This window comes from Rosa rugosa, chromosome 5 (assembly GCF_958449725.1).
Source record: "Rosa rugosa chromosome 5, drRosRugo1.1, whole genome shotgun sequence".
Taxonomy (NCBI): Eukaryota; Viridiplantae; Streptophyta; class Magnoliopsida; order Rosales; family Rosaceae; genus Rosa; species Rosa rugosa.
In genome coordinates this window covers 41,089,769-41,100,294 of record NC_084824.1, presented here as the reverse complement: position 1 = coordinate 41,100,294, position 10,526 = coordinate 41,089,769, and positions in this window count along the sequence as shown.

Here is a 10,526-nt window from a genome sequence, read left to right as displayed (position 1 = left end):
GTCGCTGCCGGGAGATGAGTCACAGGGAGGGTGGGTCACCGAGATGGCGGTGATGATCACCGGTGGGTTGGGTGTCAAAACCTTCCCGGGTGCCCAGAGCATAACCATTCTATTCTTTTCGCCTTTTTTTTTTTTTTGATGTCCCGGAGGAGAAAGAGCCAAGGAGGTCTCCGAAGGATATGCAGGTACCCAAAGCCCGGTACGGGTCGATCTCAAACTCACCGGGATGTGAGGTTCATCAAAATGAAGAAGTCACAAGGAGTTGAATAGGTGACCAGATTTTTTTTTTGAATTGAGATGAATTGAGAGGCTTGGCTACTTGCAGCGGTGACTGAGATGTTGATAATCACCCGGAGGATTAGAAATCAAAGGTCTCAGATCGTTCTGCGAGTATCCAAGGTGTCAGACAGATTGTTCCTTGACCGGGGTAGTGATGTGTCACTCGGACGAGTCTGTAGGTGGATCCGGGGAGTCGCCGAGAGTTTGAAGATGATGTTGGTGAGGCTAGCGGGTGCTGATGAGTATCACTGAAGGTGATGATGTTGCCGGATTCCGGGTTGCGTCACCTAGACATGATGAAGCCTCCAATGTGCCGAGTGAGGAGGGCGTGCATGGGTACCGGTTGGACTCTGGTGAGCAGCCTTAGTGCATGAAGAGAGTATGGTTGATGAGTGGGTACCGGGGTAGGCTGTTGGTTACCGGGTAGTGCCGAAGATTGAGTTTGTCGGTGATGACAATCTGGGAGGAGGCACAGGTGCCTAGATAGGTTTCGGGTACCAGGCTCCCAATCATGACATGTACGAGAGCGAGAGAGAGGTAAGTCTGTTACCAGGGCTTTGTGGGACAGATGCTCAGTGTTTGACACGATGATGACCGGGCTTTGTGAATCCAGGAAGGTGAATGCCACTGAGATCCTTGGTAAGTTGCTGAGCGGGGAGGCCTGGTCCACTGATCCGGGCGGGTTGTGCAGTGGTACCCGTTTGTGACTCGTTGAAGGATCAGCCTGGCGGAGATAAGGTGGTGTGCCAGACTTGCTACCCGGGTATGTATAGGTGCAAGTGGACCTTGATTCCTAAGCAGGTAGTGATCGATGTATTGCATGGCAGCGTGATGCATGCATGGACGAGCAAGAGTTGTTGTTGGTGTCATGGTACCGCGGAGTGAGTTTACCAAAATGGGTACTGGTCAATGAGTGGAGCTGTAGGGATGTGATGCATAGAGTAGTATACATGTACCTTGGTGGGCTGATTGGTGGTACCAGTACATGACTCTTGCTCAAGGTGCGGGGTGTCCTGCCCGTACCCACTGACTCGTAGTACCCGTTGACTCATAGTACCTGCTGACTCCTCGGAGAAGAGTGAGGCTTGGGTGTAGAGTTGAGGGTTAGGGGTATGCGCATACCCGCTGGCTCATGTACCCGCTGGCTCGGACCCGAGGTTGGAGGTTCATACCCATACTCCTAGGGCCCCTCCTTCTACCGCCAATGTTTCTGTGAGAGAATACGGGAACTAAGTATGGAGCATGATGGAGAGAGAGATATAGTGACACAAGCATGTATAGTGGTTCACCTTGCCCATGAGGCAAGGCTACGTCCACTTAGAGATTCCACTAAGAGTGAGGCCAAGTGACCTTTGTAGTGATACATGTGTAGGGATCATGGATCCCCTTTGTCTAAGAAAGGGAGGACTTCCCTTTATAGCTAAAGGAAGTCTCCTTCTATTTCATATTTCCGATATGGGACATAATACACATATTTGCTTCTCTTGAAGCCTTTTGGAGAGTATGGGAGGGTGGCCTCCCGGCGAGATATTGGCCGACCTCCACCACAGCGGGGTAGCTTGGGTGTCGGTCTACTGGATGCATGTCGTAGGCGGGACTAATCATGTCGCAGGGCCCATCTATGAGGTTGTTGCTTATGCTTGGCGGTATGTGATATAAGTGGTATCAACAGAGGCAAAAGCCAACCCCGCAGATTCTTTAAGTTTTATCACAAAAAAGTGCCTGAAATTTAGCATAGAAAAACAACCCCCCTCATGCAATCTCTTATTCATTTCCTTCCATAAACACAACAAAAGGTTACATGCAATAATAAGTAGGGGTGGGCGCAGGTAAGCTCGGCTCGATTTTGGACCCAATCCGAGTCTGACTCGGACTTATCGGTTGGGCCAAAATCTGGACCGAGAACCAAAGGAGAATGGGCTGGGGCGAAAACTTCGGGTTACCGAATTTTCAGTTCAGCTCGGTTTAGAGTCAGTTTTAGATGCGCTTTTTTTTTTCAGATTTTAATGGGCTTTTTTTTTTTTTTTTTTTGCAATTGAATGTTTTTATGGGCCTTTAATTACTCTCATCTTTTTAATTCATATTCTTAACCAATTGATACAATTTATTGTTTAGCAACTAAAGCAATATATCTTATGAACATAAAACCCATTTTCTGGGCTTCAAGTTTCAAGATCAAAGCTTGAAACGCATGAAGAAGCAGCTGTAAATTTTTTTTTCCATGGCTGATATAATTATACATACTGTTAACCAAAGAAACAACACAAAAATAAATATATAATCTCAGCAAACAATCCAAAATCAAACTCTGAAGCTTAGTACTAATCTTAGCAAACATACTGATCTGGATTTGCTATAATCAAGAGTGCCAAAGTTCATAAAACAAAAAATTAATACCAACAAGAAAAATATCAAAGCTTTAAACACAGCTTCTCAATTCCCAGATTGCATCGAAAAAGAAAAAATTCAGGCTTCATCTCATCCCCTCCAGATCTATGATTTCATATCCTGCAATACATAATTCAAAAATCATAAACCATAATCATAATCATATCTTATATAAACCCAATCTGATCTCAACCTAAAATGAGAATAAAATTGAACTATTAGTCTAACACCCTACCCAAATCGAATCCAAATCGAATAGAATATTACATACAATGAAGAAGAACACCTGATGATGGAGAACACTGAGAACGGCGACCTTGCTTAGGGAACGGAGTCCGTTGATTAGCCGAGGTGGACGGATTTGATAAAGGACATAGACCGCCTCATCTATTCTCGAAGGACATGGCTTAATTTTGTTGCGGCCTAATTTGTTGCGGAAGATGTTGAGATTTAAGACAAAGAATGAGAGATGGTGAGAGAGATAAGAGTGAGGCTGTGGAGAATGAGGCTGCTATCGTTAGGGTTATAAAAATTTGTACGAGGTGATTACAATTGTGTGTGGTAAGGTGCAACATAAACAAAACTCATCTAATAAGAAAGAGACAACACTTATATATATATATATATATATAAAAATTCAGTCAATTCGGTTGATCCCGATCGGTTTGAAGTGCTAAATCGGTCCTGAACAGGAAAGATCCAGTCCGGTTCGACTGATGAGCTTTTCAGTGCTTTTTCTATCCGGTTCGGTTACTGAGCCATTTTTCCAGCCCGATTCGGCCGATTTTCGAATCCTGGTTCGGTTTATGCCCACCTCTAATAATACGCCATAATAATCTAGAAGAAGAACCAAATAAAAAGAGAAAATCAGTAGAGAAGAGTTGGTGTATGGAAACTTGTGAAGGGGGTATGACTTTGCACATTTAAAAGCACCACATCCAAACCTCATGAGCTACTACACAATCCCAAAAGGTGAAGCTAAGATTCTCTCCCAACACCACAGATGCGACATTTTAAGCAAAGTGAGACCCTCTATGTTAGAGCACATCATTAGTTAGAACTCGCCCATGCAACACCTTCCAAGAACAAAGACTCTTCCTTGGTTGGATAACCTGGTGCCAGATAAGATTCCCCCAATCCACCAAGGAAGGGAGAGGAGGAATGGACTTATAGGCAATCTTCGAGGTTAGCTCACCACATGTAGCTTCACTCTAAACCACCTGAGCACTGGTAGACACTACTAGTAGAGTATGAGTAGTTAAAGAATACGCAATGCTAGAGAAGATTTGAACAAAACTTTTCGGCAAGTCCTACTTACCACCAACAATGAAATCATTATTTTGTTTTCTAAGTGCTCCAATCCGGAATGCTTGGGAAGATTTGAACAAAACTTTCTAGCAAGTCCCACTTACCACCAACAATGAAATCATTGATTTTGTTATCTAAGTGCTCCAAGGAATAGGGGTCAATATTGAAAGCCACTCCCATAATTTTCTCCATCTAATTATCCTTCCATAACCGTATTGTCTTCTCATCGCCAATCACCCACTGCAACTTAAAAAGAAGTATACCCCAAACTTGCCTCAAGCCAAGCCATATAGAAGATATTTTTTAGTAAGTGCAAGGTTGGAGCCCAATATTAAGAAATATGCCATGAAGAAAAGCGGTAGAAGGAGAGGACTTAGAGACAACCTCTCAATCCTTCTTGAAAAGCAAAGCCTGGTTAAGAACAATAAGATTTTAAAGTTCAATTCCCCCCTCTCTTGGTAGGCAAACCTTATCCCAAGCCACTAGAGCAGCACCTTTCTTTAGAAGATCACCACTCAAAAATAATAATAATAATGAATCCAACTCTGTACTTGTTTCAGCAAAGACAGAGGTCAAGAGTAAATCTGGAAACTATAGATTAACATGCTATGTATAACATAATCAATCAATTGGAATCAATCAAGGTACCTATATATACTTGTTGGAATGATTGATATATGGTGGTGAATTATTTGATATTAGAGAATTGTGCGATGAAGCACAAAAAATGAGAGGTTGGAATATGAGTGTTTGGTAATCTGTATCTGGGTTAATAACCATGCTATACATCTGGGTAATAACCCATGGTTGTATATGGAAAACAACAAAAATCAAGAACAAGTAAAACCAAAATAATTTAGAAGAAATATTTAATAAATAAACACTTTGAGAACATATCCATGGTCAAACCATAAATTTCAATCTAGATGTTGGGGTTGAAAGAAGAAAAGGAAGAGAAAGGGGTCCAAAACTGGTAAGACGATTTCTTGAAATTTCTAGAATCAAAGACAACCTCTTAAAATTTCTAACAGAGGGGAGATTGATGAGTGTTCTACAATAAGGAGGGATGAAGATGAGAGATAAGAGATAGAACAAATGAGGACAACATGGTGTCATTATATAAATCAATAAGGATAATTTTGCTAAATTAAAATATTCATTAAACCTTTATGCATTTATGTGTTGCTTCCTTTCATAGCAACTTATAAAAGTATGTCTTAGTCTACTTATGCTTTTGGCTCTAAAAGAGCTCCAACTTATAAAAGAAGCAGCAATTTTTGAATTTACCAAACACATGGAAAGCCATTGCTTCATAATTGAGCTCCTTAAAAAAAATGTTAAGCCTTCCTAAATGCACTTTATATCTCTTTCTATTTGTTGTCATATTTAGACAAAATATTTAGTACGTATAATGGAAATGCATATTTAGTGAAATTTGACAATTCAAGTATATGTGATCCTAGCTTGTAGTTATGTGATAGGGGTGGTGCTAACACAAGAAACAATGTTCATTCTTTCATGGTTAGCCACCTGCATATAATGTTTAATCGATTAATTGACGACGAATCTCATTGGCAAAAAATCTCATTTAAAAATGTGCAACTTTGCTAATAATTCTCTCTCTCTCTGTACTCATGTTCGTCTTCCAGTTCTTTCTTTCTTCAATTAAGTAAGTGACAGAAAAACGTTACTACACTATGTTAGAGCAACTTGAACGGAAGAATGTCGATTGCGAAAGCCCAAGATCAATGCAAAAAGCGTTGGATAATGCAAACGAGGTGGCATGGTGAGCAATCTTGTCAGCCATATTGTTTGAGATGTGTTGTTGAATATAGAGGTGAATATCAAAATCTCCAAGAAAGCCCTAGCAAAGAGTAGCTAGGTCAGGAAACATCATAACAGCCAAAGAACCTAACATCCCTTTGTCCTTAAAAACACCAACAAGAAAAAGAAAAAAAAATTATAAAAAAAAGACAACAACTATAACAGAAAAATTGGCTTGAAAAATCATCTATAATAAAACAAGGACTAAAGTGTGTGTATCTCGCAGGTGGCCGGACTTATTTGAAATATATATAGTCAAGTTAAACTTTAATGAAAAAGCGATATCTTTGTTTGTATAAAATATTCAACTAGGTTATAATACAATATTTTAAATGATATATTCACTAGCAAAGTACCCTAACCTTTATAGTCTTAAGTTCAATATAGGCAGTGTGGTTTCACGTAGAGAATAAAAATGGAAGATGAAGCATTGGACTCGGTGTTGAACACTAGGTATCATTGTAGCATAGCTCTAATCGATGGGTCTAAGATGTATTCAATGGTGAAGGAGTCCCCAAACGTTGTCGAGGCTTTGACACTTGATCACATGAAGAAAGTGATGTTTTACTTGCAACATACATATCCTTGTAAACCCGAGGATATCTGCTTCACTACCCTTGTAAGGAAATTGAAAAAGATGATGCTACATGCTAAAACTATAGTTGGTCAGGCTCTACTGGCTTGTAGAGCTCGTCTTGACCATGGTGAGAAATATTTTGGTTATCTTTTGTCACTTGATGGAATGCTTCTTATTGTTGTGTGCACTTATCTAGAGGACTTTGGTCAAGGATTAATGCTGCGCTTGGATGATGTGCTGGCTCTCAACAAGAGAGGTCTTCTTGTCGACCAAGTTTTACATGCATGCGCTAACATCATCATCTTTCATAATTTACTTCCTTAATTTGTAACTCTTAATTAACTCATTATCTCTTATAAGTATTAAATCATCATCTTCCCGAAAACAAAGTTCTCGATAACTCCATAATTCAAGTATCAGTCAAAAACTAGATCCATAAATACTTATAACTCAAAATGAACTCAAGACCGATAATAACATTTGGAAAAGAAATCAATATCAAACTCCAATCAACATAGAAGATTATCACCATGTCATCGAAAACATACTATTAAGAAATTCTGATAAATCATAAATAAATCCTAAAATAAATATCAAGCCTCAAGCATTATCAATAAATCAATACGAAAATTGAATACTCGAAAATATAGTACTGCATGCATAATTAATTTAAAAGCAAATGTTCACTCACTGAATTTCGGATATGAAGGTCGTTTGACAAATTCCTCCTCGAGCTCGATCTAGATATCGTTCCGAACAAATTGATAATCATAAACAATTGATTTTGAGAACCGAAATTAAATTGACGATAACAAAACCAAAACTCCAAAACTATAATTCATCGATAGCTCGAAATCATATCCAAACAAGCTCAAATTTCATAGGTTACGCTGACTCGATAATTATAACAACCTATCGAAAAAATGGGTTGATCTAACGGTCGGATCTTCCCGAATCGAAACCCGAATTTCTAAAACTTCAGAAATTTCTATCGATCCCAAAGTTCATCTTAGGGCTACCAAACTATATCCACATGCTCGTAACAATGAGTTTTCCATGACAGACTAAAACAGAAGACCTGATGTGACCAGATGTGCCCCCACGCGCCACCACAAGCTACTGCTTATAGGCCCCATGCACCTCCACGTCTGACCCTAAATTGGGTCACAATACTTATGCCAAAAGATTCGCAACAGCAATACCAACATCTTTCATAACTACAACAAAGTTAGGTTTTAAATGATTGAGGAGGCCGGATTCACCTACAAATCTTTGGGAATCCTTATTTCTTCTAGCCGTCGAATTTTCTCACTCTGATCAAGTCAAGCTGCACCATTTGGAGGGTTTGATTTACAAGGTACAAGCTTCAAAACCCGAGTGGTCTTGTCCCAATCGGTGGGAGGAGCTGCAACTTCTGGTTGGGTCCCAGCTATAATTTCTTTTGAGTCTCCTTCCACAGCACAAATCGAGGTAAGTGAAGAGTATAGGTTCGGTCGGCGTGAAGAGGCGTGCCAAAGGCGACTGGCCCTACAGTCTGGAGTGGCCGGACTGCGAAGATATCGGCGAATTTTAGTTTCATGTCGGGTCGGTATTCGAGTCTGTCTCGAGAGAATTTGGGATTTAGGGTTTTGACATAAATGGAAACTTTCTCGAAGTTGAAGGTGAAAATTTTTTAAGTTAGTTTCCCAAAAAGGTAACTTTCATTTTTCTGATTGTAACTCTTTCATGTGAACTCTGATTTGTATGCCGCGTGTCCACTAACTCGGTTAACGTGCTCTACATCTTTCATGAAGGAAGTTTTCTCAGAAAGTGGACTAAAGAAAAAGTCATAATTAGAGCCCCTAAAAGTTCCAAATGAAGGTAAAAAATGAAGATTTTAATCGTTTACCTTAAATCTAAGCCACGTCAGGGTAGACTAACAGATGGATCTGTTAGATTAACAATGAGAGTGCATGGATGTTTTTGATGAAATTCAAATAGAATGGACTGTGAACTGATTAAACCTCAAAAGTTCAAGGTAGTAAGCAAAATTCAATACTTAAAACTACTTAGAATTAACTACTTAGTAGAAATTCAAATTTTTGTGTGCTAGATACCATACCATCTAAATTCGATAATTCATGATACAATTAATCGGATTAATCTCAAGTTACATAATTAGAAATAAATTCTAATATAAGCTAATGAGAATATCTCCAAAAACTAAATATTAAAACCAAACAATACTTATCGTTCCAGTGTAATTTAATTATTTTGTCAACCAATATTCCGATGTAAAATATGATCAGAGTTAGTGCATATAATTTTTGTCAAACCCTAATTTATATGTAGAATATGATCACTTTGATATATCACTCATATAATGCTTTGGCTAGAGATAGATCGTTGAAAGGTTCTTGAAATATTCACCTTCAGGATGACCTATATGGGGGATCTGGAGAAAGATCCCTAGTTGTATATTTACATATCTCTTAGTGCAATGGCCTCAGCCAAAGGAACAGTGGTGGAGCCAGCATTTCTGGTGGCTGCAATAAGGGGGTTCCCTCGACAGTCGTGTATTACAAAACCTCCGGCAGTAGAAGATCCATTTACAGATCCGTCAAAGTTTAACTTAACACAACAAGCAGACGGAGAGGTCCACTTAATAGTGGTAGGATGGTTTTGAAAATCTCTCCCTGCTTGTTGCAATGAGTCGGTAGTATTAGCAAAATAGCAAGCATAGTAGCAGAAGCTGCTACCACATCTCGTGGATTTATTTGTGCATTTCTAAAGACTGTCATTTCTTGCTTTCCAGATTTGCCAGCAAATTGTAAGCAATTTCTCAAATAGCTTGCTATCAAAAGGCCTTGCTAGTGTTCATGAAAAATTTTCAGATAACCATCATTCTAGTTTAGATTAGGAGACATACCTGCAAGTTTCCAAACTTCCTTAGCAAAATCACAACAGCCAAACAAATTATCTGCAGTTTCATTGTCCGCGTTGCACATGCATGGGGCAAGAGTTATCATGTATTAAGCCAAATCTGGACAGTCTGTCTCTCGTTTTTAGCCTTCCTTTAAGGAGGAGCCAGGCAAACCTTTTAATCTTTGGTGGGATATCAAGTTTCCACATTTTTACTATGAGGACAATTTGACTATGTTTTTCCTGATTGTTTATTTGCATCCAAGTGGCAGATTTTATAGTAAAAAACCCGTTTGAAGAGGGTACCCAAATGAATTCATCTTCCTGTTCAGTAGTAGTTATTGGAACTCCAATTATTTGATTGACAATATTTGGATCAAGAAGCTGGGAGAGTTTACCTCTATTCCAGGATTTATGGCTCATGTAATCCTCAACTGTTTCGTTCCAATTGATGAGGTGCTTCTTATCCTCAGCCACATAAACATGCAGTGGGTGATCAAAAATCCAATTAAAGGTTCAGAAGTTAATTGATTTACCATTTCCTAGGATCCACCTGATTCCTTTCATAATCAAGTCTCTGGCATCCAGAATTCCTTTCCAGGCAAAGGAGTGAGACTGTTTTTTCCTTGCCTGGAAAAAGGATGTGTACGTGTCTCAAGTATTTCAGTCTCATAATCTGCGACCACCAATTATCTTTGTTAGTAATGATTTTCCAAGCTAGTTTAGCAATAGCAGCATTATTGTATAAGGCAGAGGGTCTTATGCCTAAACCTCCTAGAGATTTAGGTATTAGTAATATTGTGTAATGAACCCGATCTCCAAGACGATCACTTGCACATCCATTTTGTGTCACTATATGCTTAATTCAAAACTAATTACTACATTTGACATGAACTTGGTTAAAGACTTAGTTAGTAATATTGTTTAGTAATATGTTTGATACCTTAATCGATCATCTTTAAAAACTTAGTTAAAGACTTAAGGACCATAGGGATCTTGAAAATGTAACTTCCTTACGATATCTTGTCAATACAACTCAAAGTTTCCTCAAAGTAACCCTAATCAAATGGGACCTTAATTCTCGAAGTCTATTTTAAGTCATATTTGAATAACACCAATCACTCGACAACGGAGTGACGGAGTGCCAAAAGGTCCAATAATCATGTGTTACAACATTAATTGTGTTTGATTAATTCACATTTATGGATTCTAACTTATCGAGAATGCCCGTACTACATACAATCTACTA